The sequence below is a fragment of the Palaemon carinicauda genome, chromosome 11 (assembly GCF_036898095.1).
Source record: "Palaemon carinicauda isolate YSFRI2023 chromosome 11, ASM3689809v2, whole genome shotgun sequence".
NCBI lineage: Eukaryota > Metazoa > Arthropoda > Malacostraca > Decapoda > Palaemonidae > Palaemon > Palaemon carinicauda.
Genome location: NC_090735.1, coordinates 4,252,102 through 4,269,601, shown reverse-complemented (window position 1 = coordinate 4,269,601; position 17,500 = coordinate 4,252,102). Strand labels below are relative to the sequence as shown.

At 37.1% G+C, this 17,500-nt stretch overlaps 2 protein-coding genes across 6 annotated transcripts in view; one reads left to right on the top strand and one right to left on the bottom strand.

Moving 5' to 3' along the window:
* LOC137649946 (calcium uniporter protein, mitochondrial-like) overlaps positions 1–17,500 on the bottom strand; it is a 799,430-nt gene that overhangs the window by 81,320 nt on the left and 700,610 nt on the right. The gene's annotated exons all lie outside the window — the stretch shown is intronic.
* The window catches only part of LOC137649945 (uncharacterized), a 402,495-nt gene continuing 401,007 nt past the window's right edge, over positions 16,013–17,500 (top strand). Inside the window, exon 1 of the mRNA XM_068382905.1 lies at positions 16,013–16,238. The gene's annotated coding sequence lies outside the window, so the exon portion shown is untranslated. The remainder of the gene's footprint in view (positions 16,239–17,500) is intronic.

Here is a 17,500-nt window from a genome sequence, read left to right as displayed (position 1 = left end):
GAGACTGGGAGCGAATAACTGGGAGCGAGTAATTCGAGACTGGGAGCGAATAACTGGGAGCGAGTAATTCGAGACTGGGAGCGAATAACTGGGAGCGAGTAATTCGAGACTGGGAGCGAGTAACTCGAGACTGGGAGCGAGTAATTCGAGACTGGGAGCGAATAACTGGGAGCGAGTAATTCGAGACTGGGAGCGAATAACTGGGAGCGAGTAATTCGAGACTGGGAGCGAGTAACTCGAGACTGGGAGCGAGTAATTCGAGACTGGGAGCGAATAACTGGGAGCGAGTAATTCGAGACTGGGAGCGAGTAACTCGAGACTGGGAGCGAATAACTGGGAGCGAGTAACTCGAGACTGGGAGCGAGTTATTCGAGACTGGGAGCGAGTTATTCGAGACTAGGAGCGAGTAACTCGAGACTGGGAGCGAATAACTGGGAGCGAGTAACTCGAGACTGGGAGCGAGTAATTCGAGACTGGGAGCGAATAACTGGGAGCGAGTAACTCGCGACTGGGAGCGAGTAATTCGAGACTGGGAGCGAATAACTGGGAGCGAGTAACTCGAGACTGGGAGCGAGTAACTCAAGACTGGGAGCGAGTAATTCGAGACTGGGAGCGAATAACTGGGAGCGAGTAACTCGAGACTGGGAGCGAGTTATTCGAGACTGGGAGTGAATAACTGGGAGCGAGTAACTCGAGACTAGGAGCGAGTAATTCGAGACTGGGAGCGAATAACTAGGAGCGAGTAACTCGAGACTGGGAGCGAGTAATTCGAGACTGGGAGCGAATAACTGAGAGCGAGTAATTCGAGACTGGGAGCGAGTAACTCGAGACTGGGAGCGAGTAACTCGAGACTGGGAGCGAATAACTGGGAGCGAGTAACTCGAGACTGGGAGCGAGTTATTCGAGACTGGGAGCGAATAACTGGGAGCGAGTAACTCGAGACTGGGAGCGAGTAATTCGAGACTGGGAGCGAATAACTGGGAGCGAGTAACTCGAGACTGGGAGCGAGTTATTCGAGACTGGGAGCGAGTTATTAGAGACTAGGAGCGAGTAACTCGAGACTGGGAGCGAGTAATTCGAGACTGGGAGCGAATAACTGGGAGCGAGTAACTCGAGACTGGGAGCGAGTAATTCGAGACTGGGAGCGAATAACTGGGAGCGAGTAACTCGAGACTGGGAGCGAGTAACTCGAGACTGGGAGCGAGTAACTCGAGACTGGGAGCGAGTAATTCGAGACTGGGAGCGAATAACTGGGAGCGAGTAACTCGAGACTGGGAGCGAGTTATTCGAGACTAGGAGCGAGTAACTCGAGACTGGGAGCGAGTAATTCGAGACTGGGAGCGAGTAACTCGAGACTGGGAGCGATAATTCGAGACTGGGAGCGAGTAACTCGAGACTGGGAGCGAGTAATTCGAGACTGGGAGCGAGTAATTCGAGACTGGGAGCGAGTAACTCGAGACTGGGAGCGAGTAATTCGAGACTGGGAGCGAATAACTGGGAGCGAGTAACTCGAGACTGGGAGCGAGTTATTCGAGACTGGGAGCGAGTTATTCGAGACTGGGAGCGAGTAACTCGAGACTGGGAGCGAGTAATTCGAGACTGGGAGCGAGTTATTCGAGACTAGGAGCGAGTAACTCGAGACTGGGAGCGAGTAATTCGAGACTGGGAGCGAATAACTGGGAGCGAGTAATTCGAGACTGGGAGCGAGTAACTCGAGACTGGGAGCGAGTAATTCGAGACTGGGAGCGAATAACTGGGAGCGAGTAACTCGAGACTGGGAGCGAGTTATTCGAGACTGGGAACGAGTTATTCGAGACTAGGAGCGAGTAACTCGAGACTGGGAGCGAGTAATTCGAGACTGGGAGCGAATAACTGGGAGCGAGTAACTCGAGACTGGGAGCGAGTTATTCGAGACTAGGAGCGAGTTATTAGAGACTAGGAGCGAGTAACTCGAGACTGGGAGCGAGTAATTCGAGACTGGGAGCGAATAACTGGGAGCGAGTAATTCGAGACTGGGAGCGAGTAATTCGAGACTGGGAGCGAATAATTCGAGACTGGGAGTGAGTAATTCGAGACTGGGAGCGAATAATTCGAGACTGGGAGCGAGTAATTCGAGACTGGGAGTGAGTAATTCGAGACTGGGAGCGAATAATTCGAGACTGGGAGTGAGTAATTCGAGACTGGGAGCGAATAATTCGAGACTGGGAGTGAGTAATTCGAGACTGGGAGTGAGTAATTCGAGCTAGGAGCGGGTAATTCGAGACTGGGAGCGAGCAATTCGAGACTGGGAGCGTAAAATTCGAGACTGGGCCTTGTGCAGAGCAACTTTCCCTCGATGTCTTCAGATATAGAAGATCAAAATACCTATCCCGCTTTTGTTAATAATTGACTGAACAATAGGAAACTATACTAAATTTTTTTAGTGAGGCATATTTGCACCGACTCGCAGCGGTGCCCTTTTAGCTCGGAAATGTTTCCTGATCGCTGATTGGTTAGAATTTTCTTGTCCAACCAATCAGCGACCAGGAAACTTTTCCGAGCTAAAAGGGCACCGCTTCGAGCGGTGCAGATTTGCACCGACTCGCAGCGGTGCCCTTTTAGCTCGGAAAAGTTTCCTGATAGCTGATTGGTTAGAATTATCTTGTCCAACTAATCAGCGACCAGGAAACTTTCCCGAGCTAAAAGGGCACCCCTGCGAGTCGGTGCAAATATGCCTCGCTATAAAGAATGGACTATAGATTTGATTATGCAGTAACGTTTGTAATTATCTAAACAGTAGTTTTTATACAAAATTTAACTCTGCATATTTCGGGGCAATTTTACTTTTATTTTATTTAAAGGAATCCCCTTCGCCTCGTAATGCCTCGGAAATTATCTAGCAGACATTTCTTCCTAATCGGGTAGTTGAATGATATATTGTCAATTTATTCTCATCATTTCTCTATTTCCTTATTTCCTTTCCTCACTGGGCTATTTTTCCCTGTTGGAGTCCTTGGGCTTATAGCATCTTGCTTTTCCAACTAGGGTTGTAGCTTGGCTAGTAATAATAATAATAATAATAATAATAATAATAATAATAATATACCTTGAAAAGTTCAAAATGCAGCAAAATGTTTTTTTTATGTTGAACAGGCTGACATAAGTCTTTTTTATAGCTTATATATGGAATATCTGTTTTAAGGTTGTTAATTTTTTAAAAACATTTTATTTTAATTGTTCCATACTTCTTTTAACATTTATTTCCTTGTATATTTTCCTCACTGGGCTATTTTTCCCTCTTGGAGAGCTTCGGCTTCTAGCATTATTATTATTATTATTATTATTATTATTATTATTATTATTCCTAGCTAAGCTACAACCCAAGTTGAAAAAGCAAGATGCTATAAGCCCAAGGGCTCCAACAGGGAAAAATAGCCCCGTGAGGAAAGGAAATAAGGAAACAAATGAATGATATAAGAATCAATGAAAAATCAAAATAAGATATTTTAAAAGACATTAACAACATTAAAACAGATATTTGATAAATAAACTATAAAAGACTTATGTCAGCCTGTTCAACATAAAAACATTTGCTGCGAGTTTGAACTTTTGAAGCTCTACTGATTCAACTACCCGATTAGGAAGATCATTCCAACTAGGGTTGTAGCTTAGCTAATAATAATAATAATAATAATAATAATAATAATAATAATAATAATAGTCATGACAATAATAATAATAATAATAATAACAATAATAATAACTATCCTATATCATCATAATAATAATAATAATGATAATAATTATACTACATAATAATAATAATAATAATGACAATAATTATACTACATAATAATAATAATAATAACAATAATAATAATAATAACAACAACAATAATAATAATAATAATAATAATAATAATAACAATAATAATAATAACAATAATAACAATAATAATAATAATTTATATATCTAACCATCTTTTAATATTTCACACGAACCAGTGCAATACGACGTGGCCATATTTGTGAAATTCTTAAGACAAAAGGGACTGACCTCCACATTCCTTCACCCAACCAAAATCCCGCTTCCTGGAGGCGACTCGCTTCAATAAATCGATGCTTATTCTTCTCAAAAAAAAAAAAAAAAAAAAAAAAAAAAAAAAAAAAAAAAAAAAAAAAAAAAAAAAAAAAAAAAAAAGATATCTCTTTCCCACTTCCCTTTACAGGATCTTCGCCTGGTGATATTTCCTGAGTAGGAGGGATTCCTGACCGAGCTCGAGAGGTATGCCTGTATGTCTTTTGATATGTCGTTCGTTTGATGTAATCGTTTGGACTCCCTTGCTTCCTATAGACAGAGTGCAAGAGGAATGACATGCCTGAGGCCTTTGTTCTGCAGTGGACGAGTAATGGCTGGTGATATATATATATATATATATATATATATATATATATATATATATATATATATATATATATATATATATATATATATATATAGATAGATAGATAGATAGATATATATATATATATATATATATATATATATATATATCGGAAATATTAGCAAGTAAAATGTCATCTAGACGTATGAATATCTATAAAATACCAAGTTGCACAGTCACATAGAAAGGTACCACTAAAAAAAAAAAAAAAAAAAAAAAAAAAAAAGAAAAAAAAAAAAAAATCTGGTCAAAATACATAAGTTTCTATCTCTTAATTAGGGCTACTGATTTCATACTTACATATGTGTGCTGAGACTCATTAACTATTTGCACTTTGTCCTAGCAATCGTCTTGTAGATCAAAGGCAACTTTCGAACATCTCTTAGATGGACTCCTCTGTTGGACTTGACAGCCCACTGATAAAGAGCTTGACTTTGTATCTTATTTCTCTTGTAGTAATAAAACATTTCCAGGTTGGAAGCGTCCCTGTCTCGTCCCTGTCTGGGGTTCGAGTCCCGCTCAAACTCGATAGTTTCTTTAGTGTCTGCAACCTCACCCTCCCTGTGAGCTAAGGATGGGGAGTTCGGGGGAGCCTATAGGTATACCTGCTGATTCATCATTACCTATTTCCTGGCCCTCCCTGGTCCTAGCTTGGGTGGAGAACGGGCTTGGGTACTGATCATATGTGTATATGGACAATCTCTAGGGCATTGTCCTGCTCGATACGGCAATGTCACTGTCCCTTCCCCCTGCCATTCATGAGCGACCTTAAAACCTTTAAACCTCACCATCCTTGTGAGTTAAAAGGATGGGGGAATTGGAGGAGCCTTTAGGTTTACCTGCTGAGTCATCAGGAGCCATTGCCTGACCCTCCTTGGTCACAGCTTGGGTGGAGAGGGGGGATTGGGCGCTAATCATAATGTATTTATGGTCATTCTCTAGGGCAATGCCACTGTTCCTTGCCTTTGCCATTCATGAGCGGCCTTTAACATTTAAAACTAATTTAAATCTTATATCTAAACGGTAAATTTTATGGGTAGAAAAACTTAATTATGGAAGAGGAAATCTTCCAAAGTCAATTCCTGGAAGAGGAAATCTTCCAAAGTCAATTCCTGGAAGAGGAAATCTTCCAAAGTCAATTCCTGGAAGAGGAAATCTTCCAAAGTCAATTCCTGGAAGAGGAAATCTTCCAAAGTCAATTCCTGGAAGAGGAAATCTTCCAAAGTCTATTCCTGGAAGAGGAAATCTTCCAAAGTCAATTCCTGGAAGAGGAAATCTTCCAAAGTCAATTCCTGGAAGAGGAAATCTTCCAAAGTCAATTCCTGGAAGAGGAAATCTTCCAAAGTCAATTCCTGGAAGAGGAAATCTTCCAAAGTCAATTCCTGGAAGAGGAAATCATTCCAAAGTCAATTCTGGAAGAGGAAATCTTCCAAAGTCAATTCCTGGAAGATGAAATCTTCCAAAGTCAATTCCTGGAAGAGGAAATCTTCCAAAGTCAATTCCTGGAAAAGGAAATCTTCCAAAGTCAATTCCTGGAAGAGGAAATCTTCCAAAGTCAATTCCTGGAAGAGGAAATCTTCCAAAGTCAATTCTGGAAGAGGAAATCTTCCAAAGTCAATTCCTGGAAGAGGAAATCTTCCAAAGTCAATTCCTGGAAGAGGAAATCTTCTAAAGTCAATTCCTGGAAGAGGAAATCTTCCAAAGTCAATTCCTGGAAGAGGAAATCTTCCAAAGTCAATTCCTGGAAGAGGAAATCTTCCAAAGTCAATTCTGGAAGAGGAAATCTTCCAAAGTCAATTCCTGGAAGAGGAAATCTTCCAAAGTCAATTCCACCTGAAAAAAATATTCGAAAGACAAATGGAGAATCATTCTTATAAATACCAAAAGAATATAAGTAAAGATTAGTACTTCAATCCATCAAGAGATTCTCTCTCTCTCTCTCTCTCTCTCTCTCTCTCTCTCTCTCTCTCTCTCTCTCTCTCCTAAGTGATTTCTCCCCTTTAAGGATTCTTCACTTGGCCGCCAATGCCCCCAAGTCTTAGCTTTAATCACATAAATTAGGAAAATAGTCTGCCAGAATAATGATATTCTTTTTTCACGATGACTATTTTTTATTTTTTTTTAAGCAAGATTCTGGAAAAAAAGGCCATAAAAGACGCCTTAATTATCATATCACTTACAACATATGTATGCATATATACATCTACATTGCCTAACTACACAAAATAAACACATATCTATACACAGCATACAGTAATTATAATAGTTATAATATTTATCAAGGATGGGATCTGTATGTATGCCCTATTTACGTTTTCTTCAACACTACAACCGTCACCGGACTCTGCGTCAAAAAGCCGTTGAATGTAGTAAGCTAATTCAAATTATTCATTCTGTCATTATGTTAGCTATTTTATTTCCAATGTAAACCTTATCGACAAAGACCGTTGAATATAGACATGCAATTGTTAATCTTTGGAGGCCTATAAGTACCTGTGTTGTCTCTAAATACAGCTAGTTGTTTGGGAGCTGTCCTCATCTCCCTAGACCTATGGAGAGCCTGGAACACCCAGCCTGTCTCCCACCTTATCGCTCAAGTCAGTAGTATCCTCTGATGATGCCCACCCCAATTATACATCTGGAGTGAGTCATCTTTACTTTTTATAAGTGCCTGTCCATACAGGAGAAAAATAAGTAGTTCAATATCAACGTTTAAACATTCAATACTTCCTTCATGTACAGTTGCCTTCATTAATTCCGGTACACTTTACACTAAGGAGACGTCCGGTACACTAAGGAGACGTCAGTGTACCGGAATTAATGAACCCAACTGTACTACTCAATGAGTGATCATTACGTCCACGAGTTGGTTTCGTGTGGGCAGACACACCAATGAAAAAAACCAGGGTGACCTTTGTCACTCCCTTAAGTTGTTCACTTTGAAGGAAATTTCTGCTTATGTTTCTGTGAAAATTGACTTACACTGCATCTCATCATTTATTATTTAATTCCCACGCCATATTATTATCATTATTATTATTATTATTATTACTTGCTAAGCTACAACCCTAGTTGGAAAAGCAGGATGCTATAAGCCTAGGGGCTCCAACAGGGAAAATAGGCCAGTGAGGAAAGGAAACACGGAAAAATAAAATATTTTACGAACAGTAACATTAAAATGAATATTTCCCATATTAACTATAAAAAATTTAACAAACAAGAGGAAGAAAAATAAGATGAAATAGCGTGCCCGAGTGTACCCTCAAGCAAGAGAACTCTAATCCAAGACAGCAGAAAGTCATGGTACAGAGGCTATTGCACTACCCAAGATGAGAGAACAATGGTTTGATTTTGGAGTTTCCTTCTCTTAGAAGAGCTGCTTACCATAGCTAAAGAGTCTCTTCTACCCTTGCCAAGAGGGAAGTAGCCACTGAACAATTATAATGCAATAGTTAACACATTGAGCGAGGAAGAATTGCTTGGTAATCTCAAGTGTTGGCCGGTGTATGAGGACAGAGGAGAATATGTAAAGAATAGGCCAGACTCTTCGGTGTATGTGTAAGCAAAGGGAAAATGAACCGTAACCAGAAAGAAGTGACAAATTGAGGTCATAGATCAGCAACCACCGCTCTGCTTCCTGCGATTCTAATGAACCCAGTTAACATCCATCAATAATTTGTCTAAACTCTCATTATTATTATTACTAGCCAAGCTACAACCCTAGTTGGAAAAGCAAGATGCTATAAGCCCAAGGGCTCCAATAGGGAAAAATAGCCCAGTGAGGAAATAAATACATGGGAACAAACTAACAATAAATCATTCTAAAAGCAGTAACAACGTCAAAATAGATATGTCATACATAAACAATAAAAAGACTCATGTCAGCCTGGTCAACATAAAAACATTTGCTGCAACTTTGAACTTTTGAAGTTCTACTGATTCAACTACCCGATTAGGAAGGTCATTCCACAACTTGGTAACAGCTGGAATAAAACTTCTAGAATACTGTGTAGTATTGAGCCTCATGATGGAGGAGGCCTGGCTATTAGAATTAAATCATGAATGATTTACTACAAACCCTCTGACTTGTGACACCGTATTAAAGAGCTTCTTGACAAATACATTATAAAAATGCTTGAAATTAGATTATCAGTTTATAAATTCAACTCAATACTGATTGCCAGTAAAAGACATATAGTTATTTATTACAAAATGATAGATGAATATAGGTGGTAAACATTCAGAAGGGTAGATATAAAGTTATTCAACCTCTCTCTCTCTCTCTCTCTCTCTCTCTCTCTCTCTCTCTCTCTCTCTCTCTCTCTCTCTCAGCAGGACGTAATTCAAACCTTGGAGCTCAGCCTCAATAATAAATCTCTCTCTCTCTCTCTCTCTCTCTCTCTCTCTCTCTCTCTCTCGAATTCAAGATGGAGTTAAACGTTTAAACAAATTCGCTCTACCCAAGAGCAAATAGAGTCTCAGCGGATGGACTAAAAACTCTTTGAGACATCCAATATTCCTAGCATCTCTCTCTCTCTCTCTCTCTCTCTCTCTCTCTCTCTCTCTCTCTCTCTCTCTCTCTCTCTCTCTCTCTCATTAGAAATTACGTACAGTCGGCCGCGTGGAATAAAGGGCCATCATCGTTCACGAGTATACTTCAGCATTCGTTCAGCGAGAACGGGACAGGAAACGATAAGGAAAAATTGAGAATTTGAGAGACGTCCCACGCAGGACAAACAGGAGCACATCATTACCCAGGCAGCAAGCCGTGACGCAAGAGGGATTCCAGATCACTGGAAAAACCATCATCATCATTCCCCACCATCATAATAATCGCAATACCTAAAAATCTCGCAACTGTGAACGAAAATTACTGCCTTGAATCTCCACCTTGAAAAGTATGGCGTCTGGTGCGAACTGGAAACATGACGTAAAATATTTAAGTTTTTATTTAAAAGAGAGATATTTTGGTAGTTGATGTTGTATTTTATTTCCTGGTGTAATTGGTATTTTCCTGTTTCCTTCAGGGAAACAGAAACTTAATATTCTGATGTAATTGCTATTTTCCTGTTTTCTTTCAGGAAAACAAAAATATTTCCGACTCAAAACACAAAAGATATCTAGTATTGCCAGCTTCGTGTGTGTTTATATATATATATATATATATATATATATATATATACATATATATATATACATATTATATACGTATATATGTATATATATGTATACACACACATATATATATATATATATATATATATATATATACATATATATTAGGAATAACAGAGTGGGTCTCTAGAGATTGTAAAAGAAGCAGGGGAAGAAAGAGAAGACGATGGCTTAACGAACTAAGAAATATATATATATATATATATATATATATATATATATATATATATATATATATATATATATATATATATATATATATATATTAGGAATAACAGAATGGGTATCTAGAGATTGTAAAAGAAACAGGGGAAGAAAGAGATGACGATGGATTGACAAACTAAGAATGCCTGCGGGTTTGAACTGGCTTAGAAAGACTATAAACAGACTTAAGTGGAAGGACATGTCTGAGGCCTTTGTTCTGCAGTGGTCTAGTAACAGACAACTTCCTTTAGGAGCCACATTTATAAAATTCAAACTTTTAGTCACATTCGTTATTCTTTATTTGAAAATATTCATTTTTCATAATGTCTTTTAACTTTAATATCTAAAATATTTTCTTTAAAATATAAATAAAAGAGAATGTTTGATTGAGAGGGATTCCAAAAGACAAATCTCTTTCAGATGTTAAAATAAGTGTTCGTACAGTTGGCTTCAATAATTCCGGTACACTGGCCTCTCCCAACTTCCAGTGAAGTGCACCGGAATTAAAGAAGCCAACTGTACCGCCATCATCATTTTCTTCTGCATACTTTAATGCCAAGAAGAGATCTGTCTTCATATATCTTGTAATACACTCTAAATACCATACACGAGGCAAACACTATACATTTTCAAGTTTTTTTTTTTTTCCGCCGCCAACGAAGATGAGAGGAGGTTATGTAACGTCTCTGCCTGGTGTTTGCCGGTCGGGGGTTCGAGTCCAGCTCAGACTCGCTAGTGTCATTGGTGTCTGCAACCTTACCATCCTTGTGAGCTAAGGTTGGGGGGTTTGGGGGAACCTATAGGTCCACCTACTGAGTCATCAGCAGCCACTGCCTGGCCCTCCCTGGTCCTAGCTTGGGTGGAGAGGAGGCTTGGGCGTTGATCATATAATATATGGTCAGTCTCTAGGGCATTGTCCTGCTGGCTAGGGCAATGTCACTGTCCCTTGCCTCTGCCATTCATGAGCGACCTTTAAAAAAAAAAAAAAAAAAAAAAAAAAAAACCATTTTGCACGGCGCATGTTTCGAAAAAGACTGGTAAACAAATTCTGAATTGCCAAAAAATACTACGAAGCCACCATAATCATCTAAGAGTCTGTATATTAACATAGTCAAAAACAAAATTATTCAGAAACTGAATAATTCACTAAAGAATGCATTAGTCTACTTTTTTTTTTTTTTTTAATGCGAGCCCAAAATCACAATAATCGATCCACCTATGAAAAAGATGATGACGATTCGCAACCTTCAGCCCACTAGTGGCCTCTGTCGGTTATGACATCAAACTAACACCGGGGAAGAATCGGCCTTCTTTTGTTTGAAGAGATCATTGCCCTGTGCGGTTTTCAATCATTTACTCTTATTATTTATTACTTGCTAAGCTACAACCCTAGTTGGAAAAGCAAGATGCTATAAACCCAAGGGCTCTAACAGGAAAATTAGTCCAGTGAGGAAAGGAAATAATGAAAAAAATAGAATAGTGTGCCTGAATGTACCTCAAGCAAGAGAAATCTAATGCAAGACAGTGGAAGGTCATGATACAGAGGCTATGGCACTACCCAAGACTAGAGAACAATGGTTTGATTTGGGAGTGTCCTTTTTCTAGAAGAGCTGCTTACCATAGCTAAAGAGTCTCTTCTACCCTTATCAAGAAAAAAATAGCGACTGAACAATTACACTGCAGTAATTAACCCCTTGGGCGAAGAAGAATTGTTTGATAATCTCAGTGTTGTCACATGTATGAGGACAGAGGAGAATGTGGAGACAATAGGCCAGACTATTCGGTGTATGGGTAGGTAAGGACAAATTGAGCCGTAACCAGGGAGAGGAATCCAATGTAGTATTGTCTGGCAAGACAAAGAGGCCCAATAAGTCTCTAACGGAAAGTAGCCACTGAACAATTACAGTGAAGTAGTTAACCCCTTGAGTGGAGAGATATTTTCAGTTGTCCAAGTATTGTCAGATGTATGAGGACAGAGGAGAATGTGGAGACAATAGGCCAGACTATTCGGTGTATTGGTAGGTAAGGACAAATAGAGCCGTAACCAGGGATAGGGATCCAATGTAGTATTGTCTGGCAAGACTAAGAAGCTCAATAAGTCTCAAGCGGAAAGTAGCCACTGAACAATTACCGTGAAGAGATATTTTCAGTTTTTGTTCCATCTAATTCCCATATTATTCCTGGGTTTAACGTAATATCTCCCTTACGAGCTTTCTCAGTGCAAGAGCCCGTGTCTTGCTATAGGCAAGGCGTTCTAAAACGAACGAAAAGTAGTCACTGAACAATTACAGTGCAGTAGTTAACCCCTTGAGTGGAGAGATATCAGTTATCCAAGTATTGTCAGATGTATGAGAAAAGAGGAGAATAAATAAAGAATTCATTCCCCCTCCCCCCTCCCCCCCAAAAGAAGGCACAATGTCTAAAATTGGTCTTCGCGATATCTCGGAACGACCTCGAAATGATGCAGGTTGTCATCAAGGTTTCAAGTGACAGGCATCTTCACCTGATGAAGGATGGATTGAATGATTAATTAATCGAGCTTGGAAAACCTAATTAGTGTCACTCTCTGTTCTATGCGTCAAAAATAGTCTTACAGGTATAACAGATTTGAAATAAAAGATAGATTATGTACGTTTTACACAGTTGTTATGTTGGCATACACACGTTTACACACAATACACAAGTTTTACACACTTATTAAGATAGAATACACACGTTTTACACACTTATTAAGATAGAATACACACGTTTTACACACTACACACGTTTTACACACTTATTAAGATAGAATAAACACGTTTTACACACTTATTAAGATGGAATACACACGTTTACACACAATACACACGTTTTACACACTTATTAAGATGGAATACACACGTTTACACACAATACACACGTTTTACACACTTATTAAGATGGAATACCCACGTTTACACACAATACACACGTTTTACACACTTATTAATATGGAATACCCACGTTTACACACAATACACACGCTTTACAAACCTATTAAGATGGAATACCCACGTTTACACACAATATTCACGTTTTACACACTTATTAAGATGGAATACAAGTTTACACACAATATTCACGTTTTACACACTTATTAAGATAGAATACACATGTTTACACACAATACACATGTTTTACACACTTATTAAGATGGAATACACAAGTTTACACACAATACACAAGTTTTACACACTTATTAAGATAGAATGCACACGTTTACACACAATATATACGTTTTACAAACTTATCAAGATGGAATATTTAATTTTATTATTATTATTATTATCATTATTACTTGCTAAGCTACAACCCTAATTGGAAAAGCAGTATGCAATAAGCCCAGGGGCTCCAACAGGAAAAATGGCTCAGCGAGGAAAGGAAACAAAGAAAAAGAAAATATTTTAAGAAGAGCAACGTGATCAAAATAAATATCTCCCATATAAACTATAAAAACTTTAACAAAATAAGAGGAAGGGAAATAAGATAGAATCGTGTGCCCGAGTGTACCCTTAAGCAAGAGAACTCGAACCCATGGTACAGAGGCTATGGCACTATCCAAGACTAGAGAACAATGGTTTGATTTTGGAGTGTCCCTCTCCTCGAAGAGCTACTTACTACAGCTAAAGAGTCTCTTCTACCCTTACAAAGGTGAAGGTGGCCACTAAACAATTACAGTGCAATTACAGTACACACAATACACACGTTTTACACACTTATCAAGATAGAGTACACACGTTTTATATGCTCGTTTATACACACATAAAACGTGAAAATAATGTATAAATGGTAAACCCAAATGAAATATCTAATGACATTGTTTTATTGTAATATTTTCCCAGGAGAGGATCCATTGTGTCATCAGCGAGTCTATTTCAGCTTCTTCTCATTATTATTATTATTATCATTATTATTATTATTATTATTATTATTATTATTATTATTATTATTATTACAAGCCAAGCTGTAACCCTTAGTGGAAAGACAGGATGCTATAAATAATAATAATAATAATAATAATAATAATAATAATAATAATTATTATTATTATTATTATTATTTCTAGCATCCTGCCTTTCCACTAAGGATTATTATTATTATTATTATTATTATTATTATTATTATTATTATTATTATTATTATTATTATTTATAGCATCCTGCCTTTCCACTAAGGGTTACAGCTTGGCTTGTAATAATAATAATAATAATAATAATAATAATAATAATAATAATAATAATAATAATCATTATTATTATTATTATTAATATTATTATTATTATTATTATTATCATTATTATCACTAGTAAGTTACACAACCCTAATTGGAAAAGCTGGATGCTACAAGCCCAAGGGCTCTAACAGGGAAAAATGCTCCAGCGAGGAAAGGAAACAAGAAAATGAATAAGCTATGAGATAAGCAATAAACAATCAAAATAATAATAATAATAATATTAAAACACATCCATCATACACAACAATAAACTATACACGCAAATTTCCTTAGCTCGATAATCCATCGTCTTCTCTTCCTTCTCATGCTTCTTTTGCAATCTCTAAGGATACATTTTGACATTCTTAATGCCCATTTATTATGTCTCATTTATATATCCTGCCTATTCTATTTCTTTTTCTTACATGTTGTTAGAATATCCTAAATTTTAGTTTGCTCTCGTATCCATGTTATTTTCATTATTATTATTATTATTATTATTATTATTATTATTACTAGCCAAGCTACAACCCCAGTTGGAAAAGCAAGATGCTATAAGCCCAAGGGCTCCAATAAGCAAAATAGTCCAGTGAGGAAAGGAATTAAGGAAATCAATAAATGATGAGAATAAATTAACAATAAATCATTCTAAAAACAGTAACAACGTCAAAAGAGATATGTCCTATATAAACTATTAACAACGTCAAAAACAGATATGTCATATATAAACTATAAAAAGACTCATGTCAGCCTGGTCAACATAAAAAAAATTTTCTCCAACTTTGAACTTTTGCGCTTTTTCACGTACAGTAAGTGTTGGTATATGTTTTTATAGCAACCATTTTACTAAATCGAGACCACAAAAGTACTTTTCGCGATCTTTGAGAGCCAGAGTAAGTGGATGATGCGGGCCAAGGAGGAATTTTCATTCCGAAGTTTGGCAACGTTCAATGGTTGCCATGTCGTGTTTATATACGTTGATAAAATTACAATTTTTGGAAAACCACCTCTCAATAAGGCTAACATTGTTGAAAATTTGCCGTAAAAACACGGTAAAAATTATGGAATAAATGTTGCCAGGCATTTACCGTTTCAAAAAACGGATATGTTGACGTAAAGGAGTGATATTACTGTCACCAACCCGTAAAAGATAATAACAAAGTAGGGTAAAATTTACGGTCGCCTGTATTTTACTGAAATACGGCTGAGAACAGTATATTTTCACGGAGAATTTCCGACTAAAATTACGTTTTTTTTTTTTTAGATTGTATTAAAAGGTGATATTCTATGAAATTTTTATCAAACCCTTTTTATTCACGTTCTTCACAAATTGACAGCCTATTAATAGGCCTACCATATCATGAACAATACATATATATATATATATATATATATATATATATATATATATATATATATATATATATATACTGTATATAGGATACATTTAGTCTAATAATGTTACTATTCTTAAAATATTTTATTTTTCCTTGTTACCTTTCCTCATTAGGCATCAATGCAAAAAGCATTTAAAAAAAAGGAAAAAACTTTAGTTTTAAATATTCATGAGTCCCTTTATTATTATTATTATTATTATTATTTGTTAAGCTACAGCCCTATTTGGAAAAGCAGAAGGCTATAATCCCGAGTGCTCCAACAGGAAAAATAGCCCAGTGAGGAGAGGAAATAAGGAAACTACAATAAAAGTATTTAACAATTAAAATAAAATATATTAAAGAACAGTAACATTAAAATAAATATTTTATATATAAACTATAAAATGTTTCAAGGAACAAAGTCGCATTTCTTGTAAACTTCGAAGGGAAATTTCCCCATCTCTAGCAACAAATTAACAACTCTATCCAGCGACAAAAGCAGTTCCAGAGCGCATGCGCCGCTGTGCAGGGAACCGTGACGTCATTGTTCTCCAAGTTGTGACGGATATCAGCTCAACATACAGTCCTGCATAGTACAGTGACTCAGTGGCCTATTGCCGACGAGAGGGAGAAGGCAGGCGAATGTATCTGTGTGGGTTCCAAGGTCGTTTTGATTAACGTTGGAAAAAAGGAGTTGAATGTGCTTTTAAAAGGTTTATAAAGTTTTTAGTGGCGATGAACGGAAATTATTGCACTAAAACACGTGCTTAGTTGCAAGGGAAATATTAGTGACTGATAACTAACATCGCTTCTCTGGCTAAGTTTCAGGTAAGATGCACGCACGGTTGTTTTATTCTTTAATGTTAATTCAGTCTTATATTCTTTTATCTTTAACAAGTATCTTCAAGTGTAGAAAAAGCTGGAATAAGAAACTGAGGGAAACTTTGCAAAAGAATGTTAAACGGTGGACATTGGGATTGCGTCACTGTATTTTGTATGTCACTGATCTGGACCTCAATGCAACGGAATACGAGAGCGAACAGAACAATTAGACTTGATAACAGCAGCAATGGACATAACACTGGTATGAAAGTTTATATTTTTTCAATTCTGGTGCACTATATTGACACCTGACTGTGAAACATGATGGCATTTTACTGAGTTAGAGAGGTATTAAACATTTTATTGAAAAATAAAATAAAATTGAATAAGGGGGAAATTATATATATATATATATATATATATATATATATATATATATATATATATATGTATATATATATATATATATATATATATATATATGTGTGTGTGTGTGTGTGTTTGTGTGTATGTGTAATATCATCATCATCATCATCATCAAATAATGATCCACAAATATTTCTATCACTAAATTTATTCCAGTTTAAGAATAAGTAACAGATGGAATAGTCGTTCATGATAAATACTTCGAGAGAGAGAGAGAGAGAGAGAGAGAGAGAGAGAGAGAGAGAGAGAGAGAGAGAGAGAGAGAGAGAGAGAGAGAGCTATTGTTAAATCATCATGCAATTATTGAGCACTTCGAGGTTAGTTAACTGGACCAGATTGCTGATAGGTAAGGCACCAGTTTAGAACCAACTGTCGTTGTGCCCCTGGGGGGTATCTGTTGGAGTAATGCCCATAAGGAAAAAGGCATATATGAATGAATGGTATTTATAGACTACGAGAAAGCTCATGATTCTGTCAAAACTTCAGCAGTAACGAAACCCCTTCATAGAAAAGGAATAAATGAGAAAGCTCATGACTGTCAAAACTTCAGCAGTAACGAAACCCCTTCATAGAAAAGGAATAAATGAGAAAGCTCATGATTCTGTCAAAACTTCAGCAGTAACGAAACCCCTTCATAGAAAAGGAATGGATTAATTTTATGTTAAAAGACTTGAATCCGATAGAGAAAGGAGTTAGACAGGGATACTCCGTCTCTCTTAAAATATTCACAGCATACCTAGAAGAAGGTTTTAAAGAAGATTGGGAAATTGTAGGAATTAACATTAAAGGGAATACCTTGACCACTTAAGATTTATAGATGACATGGTTTTGTTTAGTGAATC